The following is an 18543-nucleotide window of genomic DNA, read 5'->3' as shown; positions in this document are numbered from 1 at the left end:
GGTCATTTGGGGCACCTTTTTGTGTGTAATGGAGGAGTAGCCTAGTGGCTGGTGCAGTGGACTTTGACTGAGGTACTGGGTTCAATTCCCACTACAGCTATTTGTTATAAAAACAGGTGTAGCTCAAAATTTTTGTTTTGTTCCATTATGGCTGAAAAACATCTAAGTCTTAGTAATGCCCAAGTCCCACCTTGAACACGCCCCTGGCACACACCCTTGAGATTTAGATGCACTTCTGACGGACTTCAGAGAAAAACGTCTAAAGAGGTTTTGAAAATGCTGATTTGGACGTTTTTGTGAGAAAAAGGACCTACGCATGTCAGATGCCACTTGGTGCACTTCTGCTACGTGCGTCCAAAAATAAAAATTATTTTTCAGACACGCATAGTGGACGCACACCAAAACTGAAATTACCACAATAGCCACTTGGTAGTCCATTTTGGCGCGCGTTGAGCACCCGTAGGTGCCTAAGTGGCTTAGTAAAAGGGGCCCTAAGTTACTCATCATATCAAAGTGACTGTGACTGCTGCAGCTCTTTACAAATCTGCTTTGCTGGAGATCATATGCAAACAGCTACTTAATGCTTAGGTCACGCCTCTACCTCACATTCTTGCTCTGACCAATCACAAATCAACACTAGTGCATTCAGTCCAGCTGTGCTAGCCAACCTGTGTTTGTAATCCGTGCAATTCTTTATTACCCAGTTGAGCCACTCCTTAATCACTGGTTAACATATCTGTATTGAAGTAGTCCTGAGCTTCGGAGTTACCTGTTTCTGTTGCTTGTTCATGGAAAAACAAAGTTACTTCATTGTAACAGGTGTTTGCCATAGACTGCAGGATCAATCAGGGACACAATTCCTCTTAAGTCCCTGAGAGCTGCATGTCTTCTTCAACTACTGAACTTGCAGACAGGACTGAGCAGCGTATGTGGGAAGGAGCCACACATGTTCAGACTTTTGCACTACTTATGAGCTTTGGGAGAGCTGTTCCATTCCAGCTCTACTGGATGATATCATCTGCTAGTATTCCTGATTAATCCTGGTATCTACAAAAACACCTGTTATAGGTAAGCAACTTTACTAACGTGAACAAATTAAATTTATATATTTTGATCTGGTATTCAGAGTTTACTGTCCTAGGCCAGAGTATTCCTGAAACAGATTCACACTGTATGGGCTGGATTCTATAAATTACATTCGAAAATGGGCACCAGAAAAGATCGACACTAAGCATGATTTTGTAATGGGTGAACTCTCTTTATAGAATCGCACTTAGCGATGATTTCCACATTCTAACTTTGAGTGCCAGACTTACACCTGCTGAAACCTGGTGTAAATGCTGGCACCAAAACTGGATGCACTGACCCTTTATTGTGTAACAATGTATGCAACTTTTCGGAATCCCTCCTGACATGCCTATTCCCCTCCCACAGCAACGCCCTCTTTTGAGTTGTGCTATGGGATTTGGGCACCAAACATTATAAATAGCACCAATTAACATCAATAATTGTTAGCAGAAAATTATTGCATGTTAAGGGCTCATTAGCCAACTAAGTTGCTTCTGCATCTCGGGATCATGTCCAAATTTAAGCACTCAAATCTGGGTACTATATATAAAATTCGTAAGTATGAGGGTAATTTTCTAAAGAAGGGGGGTGAGTACTTTAAATGATAAAGTATGCACCCATTTTGGGTTATTTTAGTCATGGATGTGGTGACATATGTACATAAATAGCCTCATACCAACTGGCAGAAAAGTGCATACTTTAAAGTGATAGCTTGTACTTTGCCAGTAGGTGTGCACAGGGGTAGAGTTTGCATGGAACATGAGCAATTACAATTTATTAAGGGGTCCTTTTACAAAGCAGCAGTAAGAGCAACGAAAGCTTACTGCTTGCTACAAGGGAAGTACAGCCAGGCTACCGCAGAAGCCCGGCAGTAGTTCCTACACCCAACATGTGTCATGTCCGGTGCTACAAAACTATTTTTATTTTTTATAGCGCCGGTGTGTACCCAGTGGTAATTGGACAGTGTCGCACGCTGCTTGATTATCACCGGGTTAGCGCGGGACCCCCTACCAGAAAGTATTAAATCCTCAATAGGTGGCAGTAAGTGCTCTCCCCCAAAATGGTTGTGCGATGCTTCACTTGCCGCACGGCTACCTGCTGCAGTAAAAGGGGCCTCAGCATGCATCAAAACCATGCACTGACACCAGCGCAGGCCCCCTTTTGCCGCAGCTTCGTAAAAGGACCCCTAAATTTGCTGTACCACTTAACGTTAAATAAGAATAAAGCGGTGTACAATCAAATCAAATCAAAACAGAAAAGAATGCCATTATAAATAGGAAAACACATTCAAACAAAGACAACCAAACAACCAGTCAGGCACTAACTCACTACCCCCCTTCCCGGGGGCTACTTAGCCAACCCCACCCAGCAATGGCCCAAAAGCAGTAGTGAAGAAATCAGCTGTCAATAACTTTCTAAACAGAATTCGAAGAGCTCTCTAGATGCAGCTGCTTAGGAGGAGAGTTGCAAAGGACAGATACCGCATAAAAGAAGGCCCCAGTTTGAGTAAATGCCCTCCAAGCTTCACTCAAGGCTGGAACTACCAGCTAATTCCCCACACCAGAGCGAAGTCCTCTTGCTGGGACATAAAGCACCAGTAATCAGGCCAAAGAAACAGCGCACAAATATACAAACAGACTGTAAAATACTACAATTTACGAATGGAGTTGACAGATTTTGGCATAGACATTTACACCTGCTCTAGAGCTCCTGAAAATGCCTTGAAATGCTGCTTACACTATATTTTATAAAAGTAAATCTTGCCTGACCAATTTACTTCAATTCTTTGAAGGAGTAAACAAACATGTGGACAAAGGGGAGCCGGTTGATATTGTGTATCTGGATTTTCAAAAGGCGTTTGACAAGGTACCTCATGAAAGGCTACAGAGGAAATTGGAGGGTCATGGGATAGGAGGAAAAGTCCTATTGTGGATTAAAAACTGGTTGAAGGATAGGAAACAGAGAGTGGGGTTAAATGGGCAGTATTCACAATGGAGAAGGGTAGTTAGTGGGGTTCCTCAGGGGTCTGTGCTGCTTTTTAATATATTTATAAATGATTTAGAGATGGGAGTAACTAGCGAGGTAATTACATTTGCTGATGACACAAAGTTATTCAAAGTCGTTAACTCGCGACAGGATTGTGAAAAATTACAGAAGGATCTTATGAGACTGGGAGACTGGGCGGCTAAATGGCAGATGACGTTTAATGTGAGCAAGTGCAAGGTGATGCATGTGGGAAAAAAGAACCCGAATTATAGCTACGTCATGCAAGGATCCACGTTAGGAGTTACGGACTAAGAAAGGGATCTGGGTGTCGTCGTCGATAATACACTGAAACCTTCTGCTCAGTGTGCTGCTGCGGCTCGGAAAGCGAATAGAATGCTGGGTATTATTAGGAAAGGTATGGAAAACAGGTGTGAGGATGTTATAATGCCGTTATATCGTTCCATGGTGCGACCGCAACTTGAGTATTGTGTTCAATTCTGGTCGCCACATCTCAAGAATGATATAGTGGAATTGGAAAAGGTGCAGCGAAGGGCGACTAAAATGATAGTGGGGATGAGACGACTTCCCTATGAAGACTAAGGAGGCTAGGGCTTTTCAGCTTGGAGAAGAGACGGCTGAGGGGAGACATGATAGAGGTATATAAAATAATGAGTGGAGTGGAACAGGTGGATGTGAAGCGTCTGTTCACGCTTTCCAAAAATACTAGGACTAGGGGGCATGTGATGAAACTACAGTGTAGTAAATTTAAAACAAATCGGAGAAAATGTTTCTTCACCCAACGCGTAATTAAACTCTGGAATTCGTTGCCGGAGAATGTGGTGAAGGCGGTTAGCTTGGCAGAGTTTAAAAAGGGGTTAGACGGTTTCCTAAAGGACAAGTCCACAAACCGCTACTAAATGGACTAGGGAAAAATCCACAATTCCGGGAATAACATGTATAGAATGTTTGTACGTTTGAGAAGCTTGCCAGGTGCCTTGGCCTGGATTGGCCGCTGTCATGGACAGGATGCTGGGCTCGATGGACCCTTGGTCTTTTCCCAGTGTGGCATTACTTATGTACTAAATAGGCACCTACTTGTCTTTTAGAAATAGACTATGAACAATCTAGTTCTTGACATATTAAAAATACAAGACCAATATTCAGCCCATGGTGGTAATCGGCTTACAAGCTGCTCACAGCAGTGAACTGAACTAACTCCAGATATGTAATACTGAGGCATGTGCAACTCCCAGGTATGTGTGCTGACCTGGAAGTTAACTGGGCACTGGCTGATATTCAGCCTTTTCATTGTCCTATCTTTACTTGCTTACTTAGGCATATCCAAAAATAGTGCTTTGAGCTATTCTATAAACCATGCCTGAAGTTAGCCACGGTGTATAGAATAGTGCATAGGACCAAAAACCAGGTGTAAATACCTGTGATTAAATGTAGGTGTGTCCCCCTGACTTCTATAACCACACATGTAAATTTGTGGAATGCACCTGGAATGCCCACACTCCTCTCATGGCCGTGCCTCCTTTACAGCTACGCGTGTTAGGATTTACGCATGCCTCTTTGTAGAATATGCCTAAAAAGATGTATGCGTTAATTCCAATTGTGACAAAAAAAAAAAAACAGTGGATTTTTTAAGTCTGTAAAACTGCTTTAATTCTTGAAGTGTATTTCTCCAGTTTGGCCAGCAGGTGGTGCATGTTTATGTTTAAAGCTGTAACAGAGAAAAGACCTGCAGTGATGTGGCCAGCTATTTTTGAAAACTTGTTGTTCTGGGCTCTGATTGGCCCAGGAGCTCAATTTCTTCTAGAATGTACTGGTTTTTGCTCCAGTCTAGTTATTAAATATAACTGTTTACAGGGTCTCAGCAAAGTTATATTTGATAACTTGTGAGCAGCTAGCTTTATGTCCTGTTCTTCACAGGTACTATTTAGATAGTATACAAATGTTTAGATAGTGTTATAATCGATCCATATTTCAGTTGCCTGTTATTGTTTTGCTGTTTGCACCTTTTCCGTTCATTATTCTAATTTTTCAGTTTATTGCTCCTGCTTGTCTGGACTAATTGAGAATCCTGGTGGTTTATGTGTTGGGTCTGTGCTTTCTGGGAACTGTGGGACCACTGGGAGTGTGACCTCCAGTAACCTAGAAATCACTGGGGATAATTTGAGAGCGGGAGACTTGCCCAGAGGCGGTTGAGACACAGTTGGTGGGAGGAGGGTGCTAGTATAGAGCACAAGTCGCAGGTGCAGGCGGACCTGAGCTGTGCTAGGGATAGATACTCTAGGTGGCCGCGGGGTAGCCATGGGTGGCTCGGCGTTTCATGATACCAATTATTGCCAATTAATTCTGACAATTAATTTAGATTGTAAGCTCTGTTGAGCAGGGACTGTCTTTTTCATGTTAATTTGTACAGCACTGCGTAAGTCTAGTAGCGCTATAGAAATGTTTAATAGTAGTAGTAATAGTAATTGTTATTGGCCAATTATCATCACTGATTGGCTCATTAGTCATACGTGCATATCCCAGGATCGCGCGCAAAATTCGGCACGTATCTTTTAGTGCCATATATAGAATCCAGGGACTAGTGCTTAAATGCAAGGAGACCAGAGCATGGGCAAGACTGCCACTTACGAATGTCACTTACAGAATACAGATGGTCTTTTACTAAAGCTTAGCTCAAGTTATCTGCAGCAGGACCCATAGGAATATCCTTGCTACATTTGGGTGCCCGCAGTTTCACCAGGTCGACAGCTGATATAAGTACGGACACCTAGATTTTAGGTGTCTTGATACCTGGTTAAGCTAGCATTCTATAGCGACATCATTATAGAATACGCTTTCACCACACACAGGGAGTCCCCTGCTTATAGAATTACATCTTGAACAAATAAATATCAAGGGCTTGATATTCAGCTGGTAGTAATTAAAATTTTGCTGAACCCCACCAGAGTTAAACCTAGAAATTCAATGCCGGGCCATGTCCATGCTCTGGCTTTGAATTTCGAGTATAAGAAGGCAGCTAAATCGTAGCTGGTTAAGAACCGCATAAAGATAGGATCACTTAGACCTGGTTATTTAAGCAGGCTTATGAAGAAGCAGTGTATTAATTGATGTCGGTTGGGTGGAAATAGATGTTTCCCCACTTTCCCTAATTCCCTCCCCCCTCCTGTGGGGGTTTCCCTCCTCCTAGCCTTCCCTTTTCTTTGGTATGAGTGTAACGCTATCCTATTATTTATTGGAGTTCCTTCCTGTTTTCCTCGTTTTTGTATTTTAATACCGTACACCAGCTCTGCTCGTCAGTTAGAGCAGTCTAACAAGTACTAATAAACTATAAACTATAAAATGCAGTCTTATTTATGCGGTTATCTTAACTGTTTAAGCTTCAGATATTGACACTTAACCGGCTAAGTGACAACTTTGCCCCCAGAATGTACCCAAAATAGCTGGTTTTAGCTTGAGCACTGGCCGGGCATTTTCAGCAGTACTATCTGGTTATTTATTTATGCATTTTTGTATCCCACTATTATCCAAAACAAATTTTGGTTGAAAGTGGCTTATGATTTATATTTTGGTGGAGTTACAATAGTGTTGTGCAATATGGAGAGGGCACTTATATACCTGATTCGCCCCGGGCAGGTGATTTAAATGGCCAGCTTCTTCTAACTGGTTAAATTGTTTTGAATATTGGGCCCTAAAAGTTTTATCTTGGTTTGCAAAGTTCACATAATTTTATTGTATTTTATGTCTACATGTGAACAAACCCTGTATTAACCTACACCATGTCTCATGGATAGCCACCTTAGAAAGGGGGAGGAGGAAGACATGGAAAAAGAGACAGGCAGGAAAGTGGAGGAGAATTATGTGGAAAGAGAAAAGGGAAAATGAGGATAGAGGAGAAAAGGGAAGAGAAGGAGAATGGAAAGAGATCTGGAGAAAAGGATGAGTGAAAGATAAAAAAGAAAGATGCAAAGGGACAATTCAAAAACCCACGCTTGGAGAATAAATACAGCAGCTCTGGACACAAGGCCACTAAGCAAAATACACTTTTGGAAAGTTAGACAACTTGATGCAATCTGAAAGAATGGGAAACAGAAAAGAATGAAAAGATGAGTGTCAAGAAGGAGTAGAGAGAAAAACAGAGAGAAAGAGAGAGATGAGAGAAAGTGACAGGAGAGAAGGAAAGGTGAGAGAATGAAAAGATTCAGAAGCATGGAACAGAAGTCATTTCCAGGGCCGTGCCTAGGGTCTCTGGCGCCCCCCTGCAGACTATCAGTTGCCCCGCCCCCCTGTAAAAATGATCGCTCACCACTTGCCACACTGACAGGAATTGTCAGCAATATTCTTAGAAACAAATTGCTATACATTGCAAAATAAGATAGCAGATGTAAATTCTCAAAGTGGACATATACCAAACACTAAAATGAAAATAAAATGTTTTTTTTTCTACCTTTGTTGTCTGGTGACTTTCTTTTTCTGATCATGCTGGCCCAGTATCTGATTCTGCTGCTATCTGTCCTCTTAACTCCGTTTCCAGAGCTTCCTTTCCATTTATTTCTTTACTTTCCTCATTTCTTCTTCATTTCTTGCTCTATATCCCCTGCCCCCTCCATTCATCCCTATCCAGCAATTCCCCTCTCCCTGAGCCCTGCAATCTATATCCATCCATGCCCATCTGTCCCCTGCCCCCTCCATTCATCCCTATCCAGCAATTCCCCTCTCTCCCTGAGCCCTGCAATCCATATCCATCCATGCCCATCTGTCCCCTGCTCCCTCCATTCATCTCTATCCAGCAATTCCCCTCTCTCCCATCCATGCTCCTCTCTCCCCTCCCATCCATGCTCCTCTCTCTCCCCTGCCCTCCCGCTCCCATGTCCCAACTGCCCGCCGGGGCCCTCTTCTCCCCCCCCCCCCCAAGATCCCTTTCCTTTTTTTTTCTTTTAAATTTACCTCCGTCCAGCAGCGCAGCATCAGTGAAGGAGGTGGCGCTCCCGACGTCTCTAGCCAGCCTTCCCTTCGCTCAGTGTCCTGCCTTCTTCTGATGTCATTTCCTTGATGTCAGAAGAAGGCGGAACACTGAGCAAAGGGAAGGCTGGCTACAGACGTCGGGAGCGTCGCCTCCTTCACTGACGCTGTGCTGCCGGACGGAGGTAAATTTAAAAGGAAAAAAAAAGGAAAGGGATCTTGGGGGGGGGGGGAGAAGAGGGCAGGCAGTGGGACATGGGAGCGGGAGGGCGAGGTAAGCACGGTGCGGCGGTGCCCCCCAGAGGACGGCGCCCCCTGCCGTGCTTACCTTGCTTACCGTGTTGGCACGGCCCTGGTCATTTCTGCTCATTAATAAATATGTCTATGTTGTGGGAATTCCGTCCTCTTCTACTCCTTTTCCCCCACAATCTGCAGAAGCAGAAAGGACAGATTGTTAAAAAAAAAGGAAGTTAGAGCTTCTTCTCTGACCCATTAACAAGTTCCCCTTTCATGCATGTAGTTATTTCACAAGATTTGCTAATGCTTGCTCAACTGTACAATGAACTGCAAACGTAGGTACAGGAGGGGGAGGGGGAGGGGAGCAGTCATAGTAGCAGTGGATACTGGCAGTATTCAGAGTGGTTACATAAGTACATAAGTAGTGCCATACTGGGAAAGACCAAAGGTCCATCTAGCCCAGCATCCTGTCACCGACAGTGGCCAATCCAGGTCAAGGGCACCTGGCACGCTCCCCAAACGTAAAAACATTCCAGACAAGTTATACCTAAAAATGCGGAATTTTTCCAAGTCCATTTAATAGCGGTCTATGGACTTGTCCTTTAGGAATCTATCTAACCCCTTTTTAAACTCCGTCAAGCTAACCGCCCGTACCACGTTCTCCGGCAACGAATTCCAGAGTCTAATTACACGTTGGGTGAAGAAAAATTTTCTCCGATTCGTTTTAAATTTACCACACTGTAGCTTCAACTCATGCCCTCTAGTCCTAGTATTTTTGGATAGCGTGAACAGTCGCTTCACATCCACCCGATCCATTCCACTCATTATTTTATACACTTCTATCATATCTCCCCTCAGCCGTCTCTTCTCCAAGCTGAAAAGCCCTAGCCTTCTCAGCCTCTCTTCGTAGGAAAGTCGTCCCATCCCCACTATCATTTTCGTCGCCCTTCGCTGTACCTTTTCCAATTCTACTATATCTTTTTTGAGATACGGAGACCAGTACTGAACACAATACTCCAGGTGCGGTCGCACCATGGAGCGATACAACGGCATTATAACATCCGCACACCTGGACTCCATACCCTTCCTAATAACACCCAACATTCTATTCGCTTTCCTAGCCGCAGCAGCACACTGAGCAGAAGGTTTCAGCGTATCATCGACGACGACACCCAGATCCCTTTCTTGATCCGTAACTCCTAACGCGGAACCTTGCAAGACGTAGCTATAATTCGGGTTCCTCTTACCCACATGCATCACTTTGCACTTGTCAACATTGAACTTCATCTGCCACTTGCACGCCCATTCTCCCAGTCTCGCAAGGTCCTCCTGTAATCGTTCACATTCCTCCTGCGACTTGACGACCCTGAATAATTTTGTGTCATCGGCGAATTTAATTACCTCACTAGTTATTCCCATCTCTAGGTCATTTATAAATACATTAAAAAGCAACGGACCCAGCACAGACCCCTGCGGGACCCCACTAACTACCCTCCTCCACTGAGAATACTGGCCACGCAATCCTACTCTCTGCTTCCTATCTTTCAACCAGTTCTTAATCCATAATAATACCCTACCTCCGATTCCATGACTCAGCAATTTCTTCAGGAGTCTTTCGTGCGGCACTTTGTCAAACGCCTTCTGAAAATCCAGATATACAATATCAACCGGCTCCCCATTGTCCACATGTTTGCTTACCCCCTCAAAAAAATGCATTAGATTGGTGAGGCAAGACTTCCCTTCACTAAATCCGTGCTGACTTTGTCTCATCAGTCCATGTTTTTGTATATGCTCTGCAATTTTATTCTTAATAATAGCCTCCACCATCTTGCCCGGCACCGACGTCAGACTCACCGGTCTATAATTTCCCGGATCTCCTCTGGAACCCTTCTTAAAAATCGGAGTAACATTGGCTACCCTCCAGTCTTCCGGTACTACACTCGATTTTAGGGACAGATTGCATATTTCTAACAGTAGCTCCGCAAGTTCATTTTTTAGTTCTATTAATACTCTGGGATGAATACCATCAGGTCCCGGTGATTTACTACTCTTCAGCTTGCTGAACTGACCCATTACATCCTCCAAGGTTACAGAGAATTTGTTTAGTTTCTCCGACTCCCCCGCTTCAAATATTCTTTCCGGCACCGGTGTCCCCCCCAAATCCTCCTCGGTGAAGACCGAAGCAAATAATTCATTTAATTTCTCCGCTACGGCTTTGTCCTCCTTGATCGCCCCTTTAACACCATTTTCGTCCAGCGGCCCAACCGACTCTTTGGCCGGTTTCCTGCTTTTAATGTATCTAAAAAAATTTTTACTATGTATTTTTGCTTCCAACGCTAATTTCTTCTCAAAGTCCTTTTTTGCCCTCCTTATCTCCGCTTTGCATTTGGCTTGGCATTCCTTATGATCTATCCTGTTACTTTCAGTTGGTTCTCTTCTCCACTTTCTGAAGGATTGTTTTTTGGCTCTAATGATTTCCTTTATCTTACTGTTTAGCCACGCCGGCTGACGTTTAGTCTTTTTTCCCTTTTTTCTAATACGTGGAATATATTTGTCCTGAACCTCCAGGATGGTGTTTTTAAACAGCATCCACGCCTGATGCAAGTTTTTTACTCTGCGAGCTGCTCCTTTCAGTCTTTTTTTTACCATTTTTCTCATTTTGTCGTAATCACCTTTTCTATAGTTAAACGCTAGCGTACTTGATTTCCTAGTTTCACTTCCTTCAATGCCAATATCAAAACCGATCATATTATGATCACTGTTATCAAGCGGCCCTCGTATCGTTACCCCCTGCACTAGATCATGAGCACCACTAAGGACTAAGTCTAGTATTTTTCCTTCTCTTGTCGGCTCCTGAACTAGCTGTTCCATGAAGCTGTCCTTGATTTCATCAAGAAATCTTATGTCCCTTGCGTGTACAGATGTTACATTAACCCAGTCTATAACTATCATAAAGTTAGGAAAACCTTTTTGCTAATCTTGTTCTGGACAGTTACCCAGTTAGAGGACCAATTATTGCTGCTAATGTGAATGCCAACACTGCCCAGGCTCTACCCGGACCATCCTAGAGCTACCCAGACAGTGCCAAGGTGGTCTGTCTGGATTTTCAGTGGCATTATCTGGATACTGCTGCTGAAATTTGGAGTACGAACTAGAGACTTGCACGGGAACGGGGTTTGCGGGAATCCCGCGGAACCCGCGGGATTCCCGCAAGGACGGAAGCAGTTCTGCGGGGATCCCGTGGGGACGGAAGCAGTTCTTGTGGGGTTCCCGTGGGGACGGAAGCAGTTCCTGTGGGGTTCCCGTGGAAGTGTATGCTGCACTTGCGCCAGGCTCTCACCTACCGAGTACCAAGTTCTTTGAGAGCTGACTCCTCCTCCTCCCTGCTTTAACATCACAGATGTGGAAGCCTCCATTAAGGAGGTGGTAGAGATACAAATGGTGACGAAATTCAAAAAGGCATGGGATGAACACAGAGGATCTCTATTCAGAAAATGGAAGTTATAAAAAACCTAAACTTAAATGGCTGCATGTGTGTGGATGTATCGTGTGACACTTACATGGTGACTCTGGCTGTGATGAACTAGGGCTGATACCAGGAGACCTGTACGGTCTGTGTCTCATATATGGCAATCTGGTTTTGGATGGGCTGGAAAGAGTTTAGACAGCAACTTTAGTGGCTGGAACATGAGGACAGTTCTGGACAGACTTTTACGGTCTGTGTCCCGCAAATGAGAAGATGAATAGGCTGGAGTGGGCTTTGAGGGCAACTCCAGCAGTTGGAACATAAGGATAGGGCCAGGCGGACTTCTATGGTCTATGTCCCAGAAACGCATGCATGTGGTGATCTCTTAGCACACAGTGCCAGTGAATCAGAAAAGTCTTATATGTGCGCACCAGAATGTTCCAACTTCCGTTACTTCCTTGCCTGTAGTGCTGCGGCTCAAACCCAGAGACTGAGGGAGCTGACAAGAATTTTTTTAAATGTACCATTAAATTCTTGTGGGTGAGGACAGGTTAAATTCTTGCGGGGATGGGTAAGATTCCCCGTGGGGAGGGGCGGGGATGGGTTAGATTCCCCACGGGGACGGGTGGGGATGGGTTAGATTCCCTACGGGGATGAATGGGGACGGGTTGGATTTCTGTCCCCATGCAACTCTCTAGTACGAACCTGCTGGGCAGGATTCATCCAGGTAGGAACCATTCTATACTTTATTATGCGGGATGTAAAGAACAATTCACAAAGAAACTTCAGACAGCCCAGAACACAGCAGCCAGGCTGATATTCAGTAAAACACGATTTGAAAGTGCTAAACCCCTCCGAGAAAAACTGCACTGCACCTTCAAAATCTGCACCCTGGTTCACAAGATTATCTATGGTGTAGTCCCAGGATACATGACAGGCCTCATAGACCTACCAACCAGGAACAGAACTGGATCATCTCGAACATATTTAAACCATTACCCAAACTGCAAAGGACTCAAGTACAAAGCTACCTATGCATCCAACTTCTCCTATATTAGCACAGAACTATGGAACGCATGTCAAAAGGTGTGAAAACAATCTCCGACCATCTAAACTTCAGGAAATCACTAAAAACCTACCTGTTCAATAAGGCGTACCATACCGATCCAACATAAATGCCTCAACTCTGCAACACAGCAAAACCGTAGATTGTATTGGACACTATATAATCTCCCCTATCTTTGACCCCTAATGTGCCTTGTACTGGCTGCGTTTATGCTATTCACTTTGTACCAAAATAAAGAAAAATATCATAGAATAAGTTTAAAGGAATCAGAGAGTTAGAAGTGGTTTTTATTCTTACCAGCACAGCTTCAGATATCAGTTTGAAAGTCTTGGGAAAATATCACATGTACAGAATCTCAGTTAGAAAAATATCATCACATGTACAGAATCTAATATCAATAGCTTAGGTAATAATAATAAGCAATCAGACTAATTTGATAAGGAACAGTTGTAAGGAGGACAAAGAAAATGAGAGAGAGAGAGATCAGCACATGTTATCTGAGACCATGGAGAGAGAGAAACAGAGAGATCACAGGTGTTTCCTGAGACCAGGCTTTCTTAGAGAGAGAGATAGGTCACATGTTATCTGAAAGTATGGAGAGAGAGAGAGAGAGAGAAAGAAATAGCAGGAAATATATCAGTGGTTCTGAAGTGAGATAAAATATAAAGAAAGGAGAGGATAGTTCTCTGTTATAAAGAAATAGTTCTTACCAGAAGCAATGCAGAAATAAAGAAGGGAAATTATATTTCCTGGAGAATAGCCAATTAGCAAGGATGCCCTGAATCAGGACAGAGAAAAGTCTCTTGCAAAATATGGCTAATTCTGAAGATTTCTTTGTGTGCAGGTATTCTTATAGAAAAAGTGATGTCGTCACCTCTCCCCCCTCCTACACCAATCGAAGGTAGCATAGGTGTCCTGCCAACACCCTATTGGTACATTTGACCTTGACCATCTTGTAACTGAAGAAAAGATGTGTATTCCAGATACTGGGCTGCCATAGTAACAAAAGCCAGGGATGTCTGCATTCCTGTCTATGGCTACCAGCAGTGACTAGCAGCCAGGTACAGAAAAGACAGAGGGGGGGATGGGAGGCAGTACAGTACAGGTAAAGTAGAACATCTTTTTACATCTTCTCTCTTGGCTCCCGTTAAAGGGAAAAGGGAGACAAAACCAGAAACTAGGAGCTGGTAGGTTCTTCAGCAGGAAAAGTCCGTAGGGTGTGGGAGTGGCGAGAGGGAGCAAAAATTGGAGAAGTAGAATAATTTGGGGTAGAAGTTTCATTAAACATAATGTTGCTATTAAAAGGTATAGAGAACAATTTCTTACATAGAGATTGAAAACAGGGTAGACAGCAAAAGAGAATAAGGAGAAAGGCTAGAAAACCAAGGAGTCCAAGAATGAAAGCTTGAAGAAATGGAAGAAAATTAGAAAAACAGGAAGTGATAAGAGAGCACTAGAAAGGAGCAGCAATAGGAAGAATAGGTATAAAATTATCATGTAGTAAGAGTAACAAGGTTTTCCATAGCATGGTGAACATTGTATAGCAATTAACACCAACAGTACATAAAACAGCTTGTGATGTAAGGAGATAATTCAGTAAGAAAAATAAAATCATTGGAAAAGTCCATAATGTGTGGTTTTAAAATATAAGCAATTAGAAAGCAGGGTATTGAAAGTCACTTAAAATTTTGTTGATTTGATACGTAGACAATCTTGGCATCAGGGAAATTTATAGTTCAGTGTAGGTTCTGGTATTGTGGAATAACAGTCTGTATACTGTTGGAAGGCTCACACAGGCAGTCAGGTTTTCACATTGAAGGCATCATCATGTTGTATCTGGAAGACTTGCACTTAGAGCATTTCATGGTTTTCAGCAGGTTAACAGTCCATATAATTCAATTCATTAGTAACAATGCATTAATTCAAGGGTGTTCTCAGATTTTATTTTTTTGCACAGTTCAAGGTATATATAGGATATAGTAAAAATCAATGGCCATACTGGTCTGACCAAAAAGAATGTCATAAGTCATATACATATACCTGTTTCTCCATTTATAGTAACCAAAGGTCATAAAGAATATAGAAAATGGGAGAAAACAAAACAACTGTTTAGCATTGTCATGATGTAGAAATCCCTCTTGTTTCTGAGATAATGTGGTGAAAGAGAAGGTAAATTTTAAGATAATTAGGGGCAAACTACTGAGGTACAGTAACACAGATATATATATTTATCATAAGAGCGATGAACTAAACAGATTAAGTAAATCAGGATTCAAATGTTACTTAGCATTATTAGCAAAACAAAAGTTTCAGCAGAACTGTGGCAAATCTGTGTTGATGAATCTCACTTGCAAAGTACAGTTGATTGCTCAGGGATAGGGAGGAAGAGAATGCAAATGTGGAAACAATAAAATTGCATCAGAAAGTTTAAAGTGTAAAAGTATGTATGATAAATTTATCAATTTGTGTGCACAACTTAATATGAGATAGCAATTCCAGAAATAGGACAAAATGTACAAGTTTAAATGATCCTTGTAGATTTGGTATCTCTGCAGTTGATATCAAATCTCGGCGGAGTGCATTAAAATAATTAAAAGAGAAAAAATATTTTGTTTATTTCACTGGTCTAGCTATGTCATTTTTCTTATTAGGATGCACATGTACATGTTCCATTCATAGCTTCTCAAAAGAAGCAGGGGAAAAGTACGATAAATTTTCATACTGGAATGTGAACCACATATTATATAACAAAAGATTATTCCTAATATTTTAAATATCCTAAAAATAAAACTGTAATTCTTACCAAGTTTATCATGAAAACAAAATTGTTATCTTAAAAATTATATACACAAAATAAAACATTGAAGAATTGTATACAAAAGAAAGCATTGAAATAAAATTTGTATCTAATATTAGATTTAAGCCAGAAGAAATTTAAAAAGTAAAGTGCCAGATCAGCAGTTAATGGCTTTTGGGGAAAAGTAGACAAAAGGCAATTCAATCTCTATCAGCAGTGCTAGAATGCTCACAAAAGAAAGAGTTAAGCACTGAAAGCAAAACTATTTACAGAGGAATATTGCTAGTAAACATGACAAAGACACCTATGCCTAGCCATGCAGTGTAACACAAAGGAAACAATTGATCTACACAACTGATCTATGCTCCTCTCAGAGATATTCCCTTCCAGAAGGAAAGACATTTTTTTTAAAGAAAGATGCTGGCTACAACTAAAATTAAATTAAAATCAAAATTAAAAAACAAGGATGTAAAGAAAGCCTTCTGTGGCCACATAGAGAGGATTCTCCTTAGCAATCCTATGCCTTTTTATTTTCTTTCTGATTATAAAGGACTGTAGCTTCTGCAATGCAAGGACTCAGAGCAGAACAAGAAAGCATGGTCAGGAACATAGAAAATTGAAACAGTGAGAACAGAAATGTGATAAAGAGCTCAAATAAAATAAAAATTTATTTTCTATCAGAATAGCAATTATTTACTTACAAATCTTTGTGACAATAAGGGGACAAAATGGACTGGGATCCCTTCTCCTTCCGGACGTCTCCGGAGATTACCTCTAGCTATCCACACCTTGTGATAGTTAGGATATATCAAAATTAAAACTTTTCAACAACTCTAAAACAAAGGATATCAAATATAAAATTTAAACAGAAAATATAATCTTCCCTCTGCTCACCCAACAGATGGGAGAAAGCGCAAGTAGCGCCCCCAAAAACGTAGGGGTTACCAATTGTACTGGCTGCGTTTATGCTATTCACTTTGTACCAAAATAAAGAAAAATATCATAGAATAAGTTTAAAGGAATCAGAGAGTTAGAAGTGGTTTTTATTCTTACCAGCACAGCTTCAGATATCAGTTTGAAAGTCTTGGGAAAATATCACATGTACAGAATCTCAGTTAGAAAAATATCATCACATGTACAGAATCTAATATCAATAGCTTAGGTAATAATAATAAGCAATCAGACTAATTTGATAAGGAACAGTTGTAAGGAGGACAAAGAAAATGAGAGAGAGAGAGATCAGCACGTTATCTGAGACCATGGAGAGAGAGAAACAGAGAGATCACAGGTGTTTCCTGAGACCAGGCTTTCTTAGAGAGAGAGGGAGAGAGAGAGAGATAGGTCACATGTTATCTGAAAGTATGGAGAGAGAGAGAGAGAGAGAGAAATAGCAGGAAATATATCAGTAGTTCTGAAGTGAGATAAAATATAAAGAAAGGAGAGGATAGTTCTGTTATAAAGAAATAGTTCTTACCAGAAGCAATGCAGAAATAAAGAAGGGAAAATATATTTCCTGGAGAATAGCCAATTAGCAAGGATGCCCTGAATCAGGACAGAGAAAAGTCTCTTGCAAAATATGGCTAACTAGTAAAAAAGGCCCGTTTCTGACAGAAATGAAACGGGCTCTAGCAAGGTTTTCCTGGGAGTGTGTATGTTTGATAGAGTGTGTTTGACAGTGACTGTGTGTGTGTGAGAGAGAGAGATAGAATGAATGTGTGAGTGTGTGTATGTGTGTGTGTGTGTGAGAGAGAGATAGAGTGAGACTGTCTCCTGTGTCCCCTGCCCGCCTTTCCAGCCACTCAGCGATTGTTCTGTCTCCCCTGCTCCCCTTCCAGGCACCCAGCGATTCTCCTCTGTCCCCTTTCCCCCCTGTAGCCACCCAGCGATTCTCCTCGCTCCCCTGCCCCCACTCCAGCCATGTGTGTGTGAGAGTGAGTATGTGGAAGACAGAGACAGTGAAAGTGTGTGCATGTATTTGTGTCTGTGTATGTATGAGACAGAGACGCTAGTTTTTTTTGAGTGTTAGGGAACTTGTTTTAGTCATCTCACATTGGTCGTCTGTGCAGCTGCTCCTCCTCTCCCCTTTGACGTCGTTGGCTGTGCTTCTCCGGGGTTTTCTCCAGGGGCAGTGATGTAAGGAGAGAGGCTGAGCGGCTGCAGGGACCTGGCAGTCTGAGATGGTTCTGAACGGAGGTGCGTTGTATGAGTTGTTTTTCCCTGTGGCCCCCCCCCCCACCCGTCGTCGATGTTGGTGAATTGCTCCGCCCTCAACGTCATAACGTTTGACGCGAGGGCGGTGAATTGCTCCGCCTCCGCCCTCAACGTCATAACGTTTGACGCGAGGGTGGGGCCCAGAGACTGTGTTTTTCGAGGCTTCAGAGCTCCTTCCTTTTCTTTGAGTTCTTTGATAGGTGCATGGGAACGATGGAGGCGCACGTATTGAGTGAGCCGTAGGTCCGCCCCTTCTTTTGTTTCATAGGTGCATGACGCGTGATTGCATTCCATTGCGTGGCAACGGCGACTGACGCCTTCGCCTCAGACGCTCCTCCCTTGTTGTATTCCTATTGGTGTGACGCTCGTTTCAGATCATGGCGGCGCACAGATGTAGTGGTTAAAAGTGGTTACAGAGCTTCGAACATACGAACTTTTGAAGCCTCAAAGTGTGGTTCAGAACGTTCATGGTGCTTTTTATGTCCAGTTGGGGCGTGGCGTAGGTCGCAGATGGGGCGTGGCTGAGGGCGGTGGTGAGTACTCCGAATAGCCAGGAGGACTACAGCAGTTCAGGACTTCACTGCCACAGTTGGAGGGAGCTTCAGAACGTTCAAGGTGGGATTTATTTATATAGATTCTGAAGATTTCTTTGTGTGCAGGTATTCTTATAGAAAAAGTGATGTCGTCATCTTTCCCCCCTCCTACACCAATCGAAGGTAGCAAAGGTGTCCTGCC

The 18543-nt window shown here is 42.6% G+C and overlaps 1 protein-coding gene across 5 annotated transcripts in view; it reads left to right on the top strand.

Annotated features, from left to right (window-relative positions):
• Positions 1-655: 655 nt before the first annotated feature.
• LOC115481617 (NXPE family member 1-like) overlaps positions 656-18543 on the top strand; it is an 89365-nt gene continuing 71477 nt past the window's right edge. For 3 of the 5 annotated variants that reach the window (XM_030220902.1, XM_030220898.1, XM_030220900.1), the window contains exon 1: positions 12431-12461. The gene's annotated coding sequence lies outside the window, so the exon portion shown is untranslated. Of the gene's footprint in view, positions 1069-12430; positions 12462-18543 lie in introns of those variants that run through there. The other 2 variants (XM_030220901.1, XM_030220899.1) reach the window with 2 other exon arrangements.

Source organism: Microcaecilia unicolor, chromosome 12, assembly GCF_901765095.1.
Source record: "Microcaecilia unicolor chromosome 12, aMicUni1.1, whole genome shotgun sequence".
Taxonomy (NCBI): Eukaryota; Metazoa; Chordata; class Amphibia; order Gymnophiona; family Siphonopidae; genus Microcaecilia; species Microcaecilia unicolor.
This window is presented reverse-complemented; position numbering and strand designations above follow the sequence as displayed.